At 41.1% G+C, this 14,049-nt stretch overlaps 2 long non-coding RNA genes across 2 annotated transcripts in view; one reads left to right on the top strand and one right to left on the bottom strand.

Moving 5' to 3' along the window:
* Window positions 1-459: 459 nt before the first annotated feature.
* On the bottom strand, window positions 460-5,002 carry LOC115070664. Its single transcript, XR_003849818.1, has 3 exons — window positions 4,680-5,002; window positions 2,198-2,243; window positions 460-644 (listed from the first exon to the last, which is right to left on the bottom strand). It is a non-coding gene; the product is annotated as an uncharacterized LOC115070664 (long non-coding RNA).
* LOC115070663 overlaps window positions 3,378-14,049 on the top strand; it is a 20,276-nt gene continuing 9,604 nt past the window's right edge. The window contains exon 1 of the long non-coding RNA XR_003849817.1: window positions 3,378-3,514. This is a non-coding gene — a long non-coding RNA (uncharacterized LOC115070663). The remainder of the gene's footprint in view (window positions 3,515-14,049) is intronic.

Raw genomic sequence — 14,049 nt, 5'->3', positions numbered from 1 at the left:
AAGGATTACATGTTTTCTCCCCCGGTCTATAGTCATTTGCACTTCATGAAACATTTTATCTAATGCACTTGAAATAGCTCTTTTAACTCTAGATTTTCTTCTGGCCAGTTTGATTCTATTGGTATAACGTCATTTGATTGAAGTTACATGGGAGATTTGGTAAGTATGTAGACATAACGGAAGCATGGTTAAAAAAGGGCATAGTATTATTAAAGTCTTTAACACCAATACTACTTCTATCACCGAAGGAGATATACTGAAGTAAAATATTCATTTCTCAGAAAATTTCTAGATGTGTGTGTGTGTGTGTGTGTGCGTGTGTGTACGTACATGTGTGCGCGCGCTAGGTTATTGAGTTCAATTACTTTGTTTTTGAATTGAAGACACAGTCAAAGGTGAGATCATCCCACCTTTCTGAAACTCACATTTATTTGTCCTCAGGGGTTGGTGTACATTTGAGGTAGGGAATATGAAATTTACCCTCTAAATCTTTGCAGCATAGGAGGCAGTTAAATGTACCTGATAAGGTCTTTTACAATGATATTGAAGGAAGTCCTTGATGAAGGGTCTTTTCCTAGAGACAAAATCACCTGGTTTTAGTTCATTCCATTCTTCATCTCCTGGAAGCTTACTGGAGAAAGATTCTGCAAACAATATTGAATTTTAAATTATCACTTCCATAAATCTCTATAATGGTGCAAAATATCTCCCTTTAGCTCATATAATCCCTATTCATTCTCTTAGGACATCCAGTGACTATTTCCCACATGTGTAACTGATGTTTTCCAAAAGGAATAGACAGATCTAAGATTTACGAGGCTGAAAGCTTCAGTTAACTTTGACAATTTTTTGAGACAGGGTCTCCCTATGGCCCTATGTTGCTAAAATTCCTTCTAGGAGGCACAAATGCTATCCAGCCCTCTCCTTCCACCATCTTTATAACAAACTGAGGTCTAATTTCTCCAAACTACAGTTTGGGAAACTAAAGAGTTTATTGAGCTTCCATACAGAGCAATGTGTGAGGGGTTACTTTCAGAAGTGTGGGTGGTTCCCCCCCTCCCCAATTCCAGCATGGATTGACTTTCCAACAGCTGTCCAAAACAGCAAGGGCACCGCCCCCCAGGTGCTCTTACTCCTTTCTCCTAGTGCAACTCAAACTGACTGATTGGTTGGAAAGTGTGACTTCACCCTTCTCATGCAGTGTCAACAGTTAGATTTTTTTGGTGGTGATCCTAAGCAAGTGGGTTCAACCAAGCTTGACATTCGGAGGACAATTTGATGCCATACCCCAGCTGTCCTGGAATTCACTATGTAGACCAGACTAGTCTCAATCGCATAGAGATCTGCCTGCCTCTGCCTCCAGAGTGCTGTGATCAAAGGCACGCATCACTGCACTGGGTCAGATGCCTTTTCTTGTTGTGGCATCATCTGCTAAGCCCGAAGGAGGACCTTAGACACAGAGTGGGCGTAATAAATAGGACAGGTCTTCCAGGGCATGCGGTTCCAAATAGTGCAGTTCTTTTTGCTCCTTTATCAAATGATTATCTTTTACTTCTTCACTGTTTATTTCAGAATGTTCTGAGATTTTAATTTTGTCTAATTATTTTAGGAAATGAATAGCTTCTACTAATTCTGAATTTGTTGATTATTTTGAATAGAATAGCCAGAAAAAGTAAGAAAACTTTTCTATTTCTATAGCATGCAGTCATGCAGCACTACACATGTGTAGTGATTCTTTATATAAATGTTAAGTGTTTGTTTTCTGCTAAACAGCATACTCTAGTTTAGGGCTATGAATTCAGTCATTTGAGCAGATTTAATTCCAGGCAAATGAACATTCTTCATTATATCAAGAGACGATACAACTGCATATCCTTCCTGAAAGTGTCTTTCTTTACTTCATAAATAAGAATCATCAGTAAATACAGCCAATTCTGTATTTTCTCCTTCCCTTTTTCCTTCCTTCCTCCCTCCCTCCCTTCCTTCCTCCCTCCCTCCCTCTCTTCCTTCCTTTATATCTCTCTGTCTTTCTTTGTCTCTGTCTCTCTGTCTCTGCCTCTCTCTTCTTATACAGATTTTATTTTGTAGCCCTGGTTGGCTTGGAACTCAGTATATAGACCAGGCTGGCCTCAAACTCACAGAGATCCACCCTTTTCTGCCTCCCAAGTGCTGGGATTAAAGGCTTGCATCATCATACCTGGCTGAATTCTGCATTTTTGATAGATGTTTCCAACAGGTCTCTCCTAGGAGAAAGAAGCATATGCTATTTGTACAGCCATGTTTATTATTTTCTAATTCATCTGGTAAAGGGATCAAGGCAACATAACTAAGAGAGACGCAGTGCACCAGGAAAACATGTGGAGATGAAACCAGAAGTATCTCATAAGAAGTAGAGAGCTCCCTAAGGAACGCTGGGCATAATGGGAAGCAAAAGTTCTATAGAACAGGGGCATAAATGGTGAGAGGGGAGCCTAAAGAGTCTTCTTTTGCTGTTTTCATTGAAACAGCAGTGACAGAGATGGCTGTCATGTAGGGAGGATGTCTTCTGGCTACTGGGTCAAACTGCTGACCAAGGTACCTCAGGGCCTGTGTCTCTCCTCATGTTTCTGAGTCAGAATGAGTAATGTATTCCCTTCTTTCTCATGCTAAAAAAGGAAGAAAGGAAGTTTACAGCTTAGATGCCATATGGCAGACACTTGGTTTAAAACTGTCTTTAGGATCTTAGTTGAGTTCTCTTCCTCTAGGCCTAGTTGTATGGTTATTTGGTTAGTCCTGTTTAAGCTTTTTATATAGTGGCTATGCGGTTATTAGAACTCAGTTCTTTTCATGGGAATACAGGAAGGGAAAAAGAGTCCCGGGTAAATGCAATCCCACCATGGTATGTCCTAGGATACTGAGAGCAGCACCCAGTTCCTACTTCCCACTTACTAGTTTTTCCCTGAGTGTAAAAAAATATGAGTTCCTTCTCAGGCTTGCCTCTAACGTGCATGATCAGTTGACTGGTCCCAGACATGCACAGTCACTGGTTTGCCCTAGGCATGCACAGTCTGATCCAGGCTGTAAATCAGCCCTTCCAGCTGATTCCACTCAAACACTAATCACAAAGAGACACAGGAAATGCTTACTCCATTGCTAAGCAGATCCCTCACCCAAAATGAAAACCCAAAACCTTTGGGGAGAAAAACAGACATCTTGTTTCTGGGTCCCCTTTTCATTAACAAGAGGTCTGCTTTCTTGCTTACAACTAACTGCTTATATTAATAAAGTCTGGTCTTACAAACCTTCCTGCCTCTTAATTCCTTACTAGGCAGAGAAAAAGAACCCCATTTCTGCACCACTAGATGGCATCATTTTGTGGGCCTGCTCTGTGATTCTCAAGGTCAGTGTTTGTGAAGCCAAACCAGGGAAGAATTGAAAACCACAGCTGTGTTTGCTGGTAACTCTTTAAGGTATCCTAGACTGGGGTCGCGGGGAGTGTCTTCTCCTGCCATGGCTACAACAGCTGAACCTGAAGGTTGGTATTTTTTCTTCTCTTTTCTGTATTAGTTCCCTTTCTTGGGAAGATATGTGGGAGAATTCATTTTCCCTGCTCTCTTTAGGGGGGTCTGGGCAGAAGCAATAACCGTTGAGGCTAACTTCCTTTTTACTTGTTTATACCATTTGTACCCTCTTAAGCTCCCTTGTTCTTTTTGTTCTCTCTTCTGTGATTGACTTAATAGCTGTCTTTTCTAGGCCATTTGGCCCATCATGCCCCCCTCATTAACCCTATATTGAAGTAAAAAAGGCAAATGAGCTTATGAATAGAATGAGGGAATAAGGAGAATTTCTGCTGGGCAGCCACCTCTCTGCTTGCTCTTTGAAGTCCAGTGGGGCTCAACCCCTCTAGTCTGGTGCACATTGGTCTTCCTCAAGCCAGACAGTACCATAAGGAAAGTTCCCTTCTTTGAGAGGCTAGCCATCTTAGCTCTTGTACAACCACTTGTGCAAAAGTTACTTTTCTTTGGGGAATGGGGATGCCAGAGATATCTTGGATACAAGCAAAAGTACCACTGACCAGGATAATGGGTCAATGGACCATGCAAGTCCTCTTTTTCTTAGTCCCCAGGCACCCCTCCTGGCAGAGGGCTGAGAGTGTGGAGGAGGATAAGGTGGCTTCCACCCAAATTCTCACATGCCACTTTCACTTACAGATGCAGAGGAATTTATCCAAGATTTCTGAGGGCACCCTGCTATCCTGCCTCCTGAAAAACTGGGATAAACTGGAACCTCAGAGACTCAAGAAATTTCTCATATTCTATTTAACTCAAACATGGTCCCCTAGGTAATGAGAAATCCTGGCCATAAGAGGGCAGCCTCCATTATAATATCATTCTTCAGTTAGATCTGTTCTATAAGAAAAAAGGAAAATAGGCTGAAATTCTCTATGTCCAACTTTTCTTTTATCTAAGAGATCAATCCAAACTGGTTCAGTTATGTAGGATGATTGCCCAAACCCAGACTAAGCAAGGATAAGAAGGAACCTTTGGTAGGGGCCACACCCTCTGACAAGAAGCTACCTGTTCCTTCTGAGTAGTTCTCTGGAAACAATCTGCGCCCCCCTGCAAGGACTTTAGCTCTTTCTCCAGGCCTCCTAGTTCTCCAGTAGCCTCCCATCTTCAGGGGATCCCTTCCCCACTTACCCAGGAGAGCCAATCCCGACTAATCACAATGCTGCCTCTCTTCTAGCCCCAGGAATTTTCCTCTAATAGGAGCTGTCTGGTGGAGAGAATTCTGGCCAGAATTAGTTTATGTCTACTTTTGCTTATCAGAGCTAAAAGAGATAAAGCGGAATCTAGGAAGCTACACCAACAGTCTGGATCAGTATGTACAAACTTTTGAAATGACTACCCAGCTTTACGGCTTGACCTGGAAAGATGTGATGTTATTCTGAGAACAAATGTTGACTGCACTCGAGAAACAAAGGGTAATAGAATATGCTGTCCAGATGGGAAATGATTATTATATGTCCAGGGGAAAAGGAGAAAATGCTAACCGCCTCACTGGCCAGCAGGGGGTTCCAATCAAGGTCCTAAATGGGCCCTCAGTGATAGATAGACTGGAGCCATGCACAGCGATCTCTGGCCTATGGCTGGGGTGGGGTGAAGGAGGAGGAAGAGGGGGAACTAGAATTCCAAAAGCGGAAACATATCTACAGAAGCAGAAGCAGAAATTACACATACAATCATTTTCTTAACTGAGCAGGAGGTCTGGTATCCTTAGATAAACTAGAGGCTGTTTTTTTCAGATAAGCAGGGACTGTTTACTTAGGCAACCTGCTTTGAGTTTTTCTCAATTAAATTTAGTTTTCTTTATCATTAGGAAGGCTAAAGTTAAGCCTATAAATTATTCATAACTGTCCAAATCCACCAGGAGGATAAAGAAACCCCTGCGACTTTCCTCAGATGCTGAGGCCATGCAGAGGTGTACTAACATAGAGACAGGGTCAAGGAAGAGTAGATCTTCCGAAAGGACATTTTTTTTTTTTGGCTCAATCAGCCCCTGGTATTTGGAGTTACAGAAAGTTGTTAGCCACCATGTGTATTTTGGGAACAGAACCTAGGTCCTCTGCAAGAACAGTCAGTGCTCTTAACCACTGAGGCATCTCTCTAGTCCCTAAACATACACTCACACTGAAACCTTCTTTTTCCCAAGTAGTCCCTTTCCTATTTACAATATTTATGAAACATAAAATACTGTTAACCTATCAGAAAGGCAGACTGGAACATGATGTTTTTCTAGATTCCTGATTCTTTCATAGAAATCTGTTCTAAGGGTGGTAGTGGGATGAAATTATGATAGAACTGTCTGTGTGGTTTCCCCTGTGATACCAACAAACGCAAAGGAGTCTGTGCTGTGCTGGGCTAATATTATAGATCTTTTATAAATTATATATATTCCATCAAAGAGATACTTTTAAAATAATTTACAGATTTTTCTTTATTTGACAGTATAAAGTTGCCATACCATCACATCATAGGATTACTTATTTATTCAAATTAATTTTGTTTCTGATACAAACAGAAAAATGTATACAGAAGTCCAAGAATATTTTACCTAGGGACACAGGATCATGTTAAGCCTGATGGTTAGAGTCTGAAGCAAACAAATCCTTCAAAAGATTTCAAAAGATCACTGTAATTTCATTGCTAGATGGGTTTTTGTTGGGAAACACTGCTGTTAGAGTTGTAGTCCTCCATGTCCAGATAGCTCTAAGGGGCTTGGCACCAAATGGAAGGACTCCCCTTTTCAGCAGGGGGCCTCCTGCTCTCTTCCTGACTTACCTGGAAAGTGCCACCAAGCATGGATGCCTGACCTTATTTGGAACATGACCTTTGGCATAGTTACCTGGAGTAAAAACTACCCCCCAGGTTTTTTCTATATGATAATCAGGCATTGCCCAACAGTCAGATGATAGGAGCCCACTGCCACATGTAAATAAAGCATACTATGAGCACCTATCAGCTGAGGCATTGGCTACTGCCTCCACACTATATTTTCCTTAGTTCTTCCACTGAATAAACAGAGCTGTTTCACTGAGTCTGGAGCTGTTTGCATCACTGAACCTGCCTGCCTGGAAGGGCTTTCTTCCATCAGTGCTCACTGGCCATCCTGACCCTGCTCGTCGCTTCTGCTCCCTTTGTCCTCGTGGACCAGTGGCCAACGACCCACGAGGAGAGGGAGCGACCCCACAGGTTTTATGTTATTTTAATTCCTAAAGATTGAATGTTATTAAATACACTGCATTTATTCCTATCAGGTTCACAATGTTTTAGTTTGGTCACCTTTAGTTATGGTGAAAAGCAGTCACAGTTTTCAGAATAGTCGTAACATGGATGATCTTTTCTAAGGAATGTTTTGCTCTTGCTGAAACCTTTTATTATAATGTGAGATAGTCATTCTAAAATCTTCCAGTGCTTTTTCTTCTTATTTTTAAAATTTCATGAGTGTTGTCTTTGCATTATTTCCGTCCCTCTCAGTTCCCCACCAGCTCCTCCCATGTCCCCCAATTCCCTCTCAGTTTCTTGTCCTCTTCTTTTATTATTAAATCTGTCATCTATATCATCTATCTATCTATCTATCTATCTGTCTGTCTGTCTGTCTGTCTATCATATGTCTATCATCTTCTATCTATCTATCTATCTATCTATCTATCTATTCTATCTATCTATCTATCATCTATCTATCTATCTATCTATCTATCTATCTATCTATCTAATCTGTCTATATCTATAATGCAGTGAGTCCATTCAGTGGTGCTCATGTGTACCTGTGTTTAGGGCTGCCCATTTGGGGTTAGATAACCTCTTAGGGAGCTAGTCCCTGGAGAAAACTGCTTCTCCCTCCCTCAACATCCATTGATTGCCTGTAGCTCTTCATCTTGAGGTGGAATCCCATGACATTTCCCCCATCTACCTTGGCATATCAACTAGTTTTGTCATTATGCCTATCTCGCTAGACTACTATATTGTGGAGATTTTGTTGGTGTAGCTTCCCTATCATGTCTAGAATGCATCAAGTAGCAGCAGGTATCTTGTCCCTCTGGCTCTTACATTCTTTCTGTTCCCTCTTCTCTGATACTCCCTGAGACTTAGGTGTAGAGGTTGAATTGTTGATGTGTCACTTAGGGCTGGGCACCTCAGTCACTTATTCTCTATGTTTGACCAGTGTGGAACTTGGTAATAGTATCCATCTGTTGCAAAGAGAAGCTTCTTTAATGAGTGGTGAGAGATACACTTGTATCTAAGAATTTGGAGCTAGGATCCCCAAATGAGTCACTTGGTTTTCTGAGTTTTGATAAGCTCAGTTTAACAGTTTCTAGTTCCATTCATTTACCTACAAGTTTCATGATTTCATCTTTCTTTATCGCTGAGTAGAACTCCATAGTGTAAATGTATCACATTTTCATTATCCATTCATTGGTTAAGGGACATTTAGGTTGTTTTCATTTCCTAGCTATTGTGAAAAGAGCAATAACAAACATGCCTGAGCAAGTTGTCTCTGTAGTAGAATATTGAAGAGACAGAAATTTTTGTTAATCTGGTAAGTAGCAAAATGTAAGAATTGAAGGAATTTTGTTTGGAACCAGGAGTAGAGATGTTGGGAATTTCTTAAAATTGGTTTTAGAGGCCGAAGTTTTTCAGGCTCAGATGGTGAAATTCCCAAGGAAAGGAAAAAGTGAGCATAGGCAGAGGTGAAGGGTTCACTTGTGGGACCCAGCACAAGGTACAAGAGCGGAAGCTTTGTTTACAAAAAAAATTAAGAGTTTCAAGATGTTGGGCCAGGCATGATGGCGCAGGCCTTTAATCTCAGCACTTGAGAAGCAGAGGCAGGTGGATCTCTGTGAGATAGAGGCCAGCCTGGTCTACATAGCAAGTTCCAGTCCAGCTGGGATGTCAGGGAGACCTTGTCTCAAAAAAACCAAAAAAGAAAAAAAGAATTTCAAGATGTTGATAGCAGAGTGATAAAACCAAACCTCTTTATGGTATGGAGCCTGTATGACTGCCCATGAAGCTGTGCTGGTCTAGGAGACCTATGTATGTGATTAGGTAGTAATTAAAGAAAAAGCAATGCCTTAAAACACAAGCATACCAAAAGGAAAATTTCTTCAGCAACCTTGAAGTCATCTGGAGCAAGGTATTGATCATCTACACTTATTAAACATGGATTCTGCCTCCTCCCCTCGTCCCCCAGAGGAGGATATGAAATTTTCCATTGTTTCAATGTGAAGAGTTTCAAACAAATGGAAGTAGAGAGAACACTTACTTGCCTACAATAGAACTTCAATAGTTATTCACAAAAGGTCTAATAAGTTTATCTTTGTCCTTTCTCACTCATCCAGGCTCCCATTTAGGGTTTACTTATTTACTTACTTATTTAATTAATTAATTAATTAATTAATTTTTTATTTTATGTGTATAAGTGTATTGCCTGCGTATGTGTAAGTGCACCAATGTCATGCAATGCCTGCTGAAGTCAAAAGAGGGCTTTGGATCCCCTGGAACTAGAATTATGGATGGCTGTCAGCTCACATATGGGTGCTAGGAATCGAACCTGGGTCTTCCACAAGAACAGCCAGTGCTCCTAAGTGCTGAGCCATCTCTCCAGTCCTCCATTTAGGTTATTTTGAAGCGAACTTAAAGAGTTATTGAATGGATTTTTTAAAATTGAAAATATCAGTAATTGTGCACAATTTTTTAATTGTCATTTTATTATAGGTTCTCAGAAACAAAGAGAAAAGGAACAGAGGACTTAGAAATACTGTTTTCTAAAGTAGGAGACCAGGGGTGAATTTGACCAGTGCTTCTGTGACTTTCCAGGGTAAAACTCTACCTTTCTCTGTGGAAAACTCAGAGCAGTTTTAGTCAGCTTTGAATTCTCTAGCCAGCAAAGTCTCCATAGGGATCCTGACACTAAAGTTCCTCAAAGGCTTTGCAGAAATTCTGTTGGTCTGGCTTCTTCAAGTAGGAGTGCCATGAGTGCAGACATAGAGACTACCTCCGCCTCATTCTCTGCCGTAGCCTCAAGGTTGCCCTTTCTCCTCAGGGACCTACCTTAAGGCAAAACCAGGATTTGTAGCTTCATCAACGAGAAGAATTTTAATGTAAGACTGTGAATCAGATTTAGAGATTTATTAAGAGGTATTTTTTACAAGAATCTTGAAAACAGTGGTTAACAGAGAGATGCCGAGGGAAAGAATACGGCATACCTGTTAAGGAGAGGAGAGCACAAGTTCTGGGAAGGAGTTGATCTGAAATTACTCATTAAATATGAGATTATTAAGAGAGAGAGAGGGCCTGGTCCTGGGGCAAGGGAGTCATGATTTGACCTTGAGGTAGGAGAACACTATGAGTGACAACAGAGCATTATACTTGAGGCAGCGTGATTGGGGCCATGTAGTGAGAGATCATTGTAGACAAAAGTGAAACATTAAGAGAGTTGACTTAAAGTAAAAGAATATGAGAGATGGATGTAATGGATAGCATGGGTGGAGGACCTGAAGCAGAGAGAGAGAGTGTGTGTCAGTCAGAGAAACTGAGAGAGTAAGAGCCAGAAATCTTTTTTCTAGTCAAAAGTCAAAGGCAGTCTCTGGGGCAGATGAGACAGTTGTTTGATTGGAAGGCCAGAGAGAAGGAAGAGCATGTATTTGCTTACCAATTCATTTCATCTATAGGTGATAAGGACCAGAGGAGGCAGGGCCCGAGTTTTCCAGGCTGTGGATCTGGTCTTAAAGCAGCAGACCCATTATCTAACAATACCCAAGTATGCGTATGGCCTTCTCAAGGGAGACTCTCCATGGTAACGTGTATAAGGAGGAATTTGCTGGTTCTCATGTCAATCTCTGAAGGTTTTTAAAAGCCTCATCCCACTTTTAAAATATTACTCAAAGAATGTAGTTTCTACCAAGGCTAAAAGTTTAAAGGACGTTATTTTGTAAAGTTGTAAGGTAGATTTATGAGGGATATTGTTTTAATTTAGGAGTGAAAGGAGACTGTGATAAACTCAAGGTTATACATCATTTTGACACTAGACAGTTTATTTCTTTCAAATCTCTTTGAGATATGTTTAGGAAAACATATATTGTCTCTAAAAAATTTTGCTTTTATCAGTAGGGACCAAGGTTTCCTGACTCTATCAGCAGGACAGGGAAACTACCAAGTACAAAGGAATTATTCTCCTTCCTGTATTTTCCTTTCCATGTCCCCAGATTATCCCCGACTTTCTGTCTGGTCTCAGAAGATAACAGTAGCATGCACGCAGAACCAAAAGTCTAAATCTGTTCTTTCGGCTTTAGTTCTTTACTGAGTAACTAAACACATGCCTAGGCAATATCCGATTTCCATGAAAACAGGAGATTATATATCTGAACATAGCATGGTGATGGAACTAGTATCTTTTTGCAGGGAAAGTCACGGCAAAGTGTGTAGCACCCTTCCAAGCTCATCAGCCACCTCATCTCAGAATTCCGTTGTGTCTCACAGTTATGAACTCCCATTTTAAAGTTGGTAAAATCTATGGGAAAGAAGCCAGAACTGCTATCCCACAGGGTAGAGGAGTAGAGATGGGCAGAGCCAGTGAGGCAGGTAGGATTTGGGTCCCTCCAGGTTGTTTGCTCAGCCCATGGCCTGGGTTTCTTCAACCGGGCATGTATATAAGCCTGTCCTGCTGAGACAGAGCCTTTAATGCTCTGTCTTTGTGTCTCTCTGGCCCTAGGATCCCACTGCAATGGGAAAGCACTTCTTGTTGCTACTGCTGGACCTCTCCTTGCTCTCAGGCTTCCTGCAAGGTAGACAGTGTCATATGGTAGTCCTGGAAGGCACATATACTTTTTTTTTGCAGTTTGCTGGGCTTTGGGGAGGCGAGAAATATGGGACAGGACATGATTACCTTTAGAGGTGACCCTATACCCTTTATCCCCATATCCCTATATTACCTTTCTTTTCTCTGCTGTGAACAAAATAAACTTGCTCTCTTCCCCCTCATCCTGCTGGTCCCAGTACTGTCTTGAACCTCTTCCTCCTCCCCCACCTCCTCCTCCATTTTCCTTACACTCTGCTACACTCTGTCACAAGTCAATATTAAGGCTTACTTAAGTAGACTCTTAAATTATTTCCTTGTCAAGGAAAGTACTTGATAGGATGAAGACAGTGGAAGATGGAAATATTTTCCTGGTCCTGTATGGTCCCATCAGGCAACATGGATTAAGGCTTTGGTATTCCCTCTCACAGCCTTGTCCATTTCCAGGATTGGGGATAGCATTGCCTTCTGGCTCTGGCTTTCCTTAAACCATTCTTTTCCAGGGTCCAAGGTCTTGGGCTTCCTTGGGGGGGTCAGCTCTGCATGCAGGCAGCTTCTCCCTGGCCATTGATTCTATTTAATTGATCAGAGCCACAAGCTCATCTCCTGTCTGATACTTGAGGCTGCACTGTAAATGAGCCCCTATACTTTCTCTTGATTTTCAGCTCTCACATGTTTCCAGTGTGCTCACTTCAACTCTTTAGAGATTTGTGAGTAAGGGAAAACCCCTATGAAGCTAAAAATGGCCAGCACTGTGCCTTGTGGATAGTCTCTAGAGGTCTGTAAGGCCTGGGAGGTCTCAAAAGGATCCTGCTTGCCCTAAAGGGATGCAGACCCTAGGGGCAAAAGCAGAGCCTCTGGGAGGCTGTGTTTCCCTGTGAAAGCAGGAAAATGTTCCTCTCCATTTGGTACTGGTTGCCACCGACTCTTTTTCAGGCTGACAGAATTTTAAGAAAAAGAATTCTTTTTGAGTGGTCTCTGCCTGGTGATAGGGCCCTTCTAGGTGGTTCCCAACACTCATGTTGGATGGCTAACAACTCTCGGTTATTCTAGCTCCATGACATTCCTAACACCACTAGCCTCTGCAGTCACCTGCACTCATCTTCCCATAAACACACACACACACACACACACAAATGAAAGATGCAATAAAATTTTTAAAAAGTGTAATTAAAAAGGAGTTTGATGTGCTGATAACACAGTGGACAGTGACTGGGATGGCAGAGTATGGAGCCTCTAGTGGGAGAGGAAGGCTGTCTATCTGACGAGTTTGTAATCATGCTCAGATGCCGAGGAGCTCAGAAGATAGGTGACTGTGACCAGTGATAGTCATGTATATAGAGATTAGAAATGCATGTGAAAATGTCTCAATGTCAATTGCCTTGGAATGAATTCTTCTGTATGAAAAAAACAAAACAAAACAAGTATCTTCTTGAAGTCCCTCAAATTAAGGTAAAGAATAAGAACAAATCATTCTGGAAGAACGCAAAGGAAAATAGCTTTAGATACTTAAGTGACAATTGAATTTATTCTTATAATTGTTTTAATAGCTTTTGTATAATCTTCATCACTATTATGAGATATAAAATGTATTTATCAAATCTGTAATCATTATGCCAAAAAATCTGAATTACTGTAATATTTTGTATATTGTTAAAACTGTAACTTTAATTGTAAAAAAAAAAAATTAAAAAAAAAAAAAAGGAGTTTGAACATAAGTACCCTGAGTGAGTGGATAGAGCTTCACCCAGAACAGACAAGTTAATAAATGAAGCTCTCTGTCAGGTGTGGGATAACTCCCTGTGAATTAAGAAGTCTCCAGAAGCCCTCAAACAATATAAGATATTGACATTGGTCTGTGTCGCCCACCATAACCAGATGGTAAGACACTACTATGGAAGAAAAAAAAATCCATTTTGGTTGAAGGGCATAGACAAGCTGGAACTAATTTCCTCCTTGCTGGCTAGCATTTATAGTGCTAGAAGGTGCTATGCAGGCTGAGGGTGAGAAAAGTCATCTATGGTAGTACCCAACAGTGAACCCTCAATGCTACGATATCAACTTGCCAGGCATGAAGGTTAAGAGGACATCCTACCGCTTTTTAAATGTAGATTTTAAGTCCTTCAGCAAGGAATTCTTGTGTGGTATATATACTATATACCTGGTCAAAGGCCTTAGGGGTTAGGGAGAACCTTCTACTGGTGTTTTGCTAGTGGGCATGCTGTTGAACTAACTATCTTCTAAATATTTGTGTATATACCCACAGATTAATGTCCCTCTCTACCTTGGCCACAAAAACTTCAAAGTGAGCATCAGCTAATGCTGTGACTCATAACTGGTCAAAGTGCTGAGAACAAGTTACTGTTGATTACTCAGTCCTAAATGACACTTCCATAACAACCCTTGCAAGGCTCAGGAAGCATCAAGCAATAAAAGACAAGAAGAATGTAAAAGCTGGAGCATGGGGTGGAGTGCTGTGCAATGCTGTCTTATGAATATGACATGGCCGCTGCAGTTATGGCTACACAGTGGGAAGGAGGATTTATCAAGGGATCTTGTGAGCGTGGAGAGGAATTGTGGGTAGATAGGAACAAGATACATTTATACATGTATGAAAGTGTCAAAGAATACAGATATTTTAAAAAATAAAATACCATGTTGGCAAATCCTTTGACCTTTGATTGCTTGTTCCTGCTCCCTGCCCCCTTAAACTTT

The sequence above is a fragment of the Nannospalax galili genome, unplaced genomic scaffold (assembly GCF_000622305.1).
Source record: "Nannospalax galili isolate Female #2095 unplaced genomic scaffold, S.galili_v1.0 scaffold690, whole genome shotgun sequence".
Taxonomy (NCBI): Eukaryota; Metazoa; Chordata; class Mammalia; order Rodentia; family Spalacidae; genus Nannospalax; species Nannospalax galili.
This window is presented reverse-complemented; position numbering and strand designations above follow the sequence as displayed.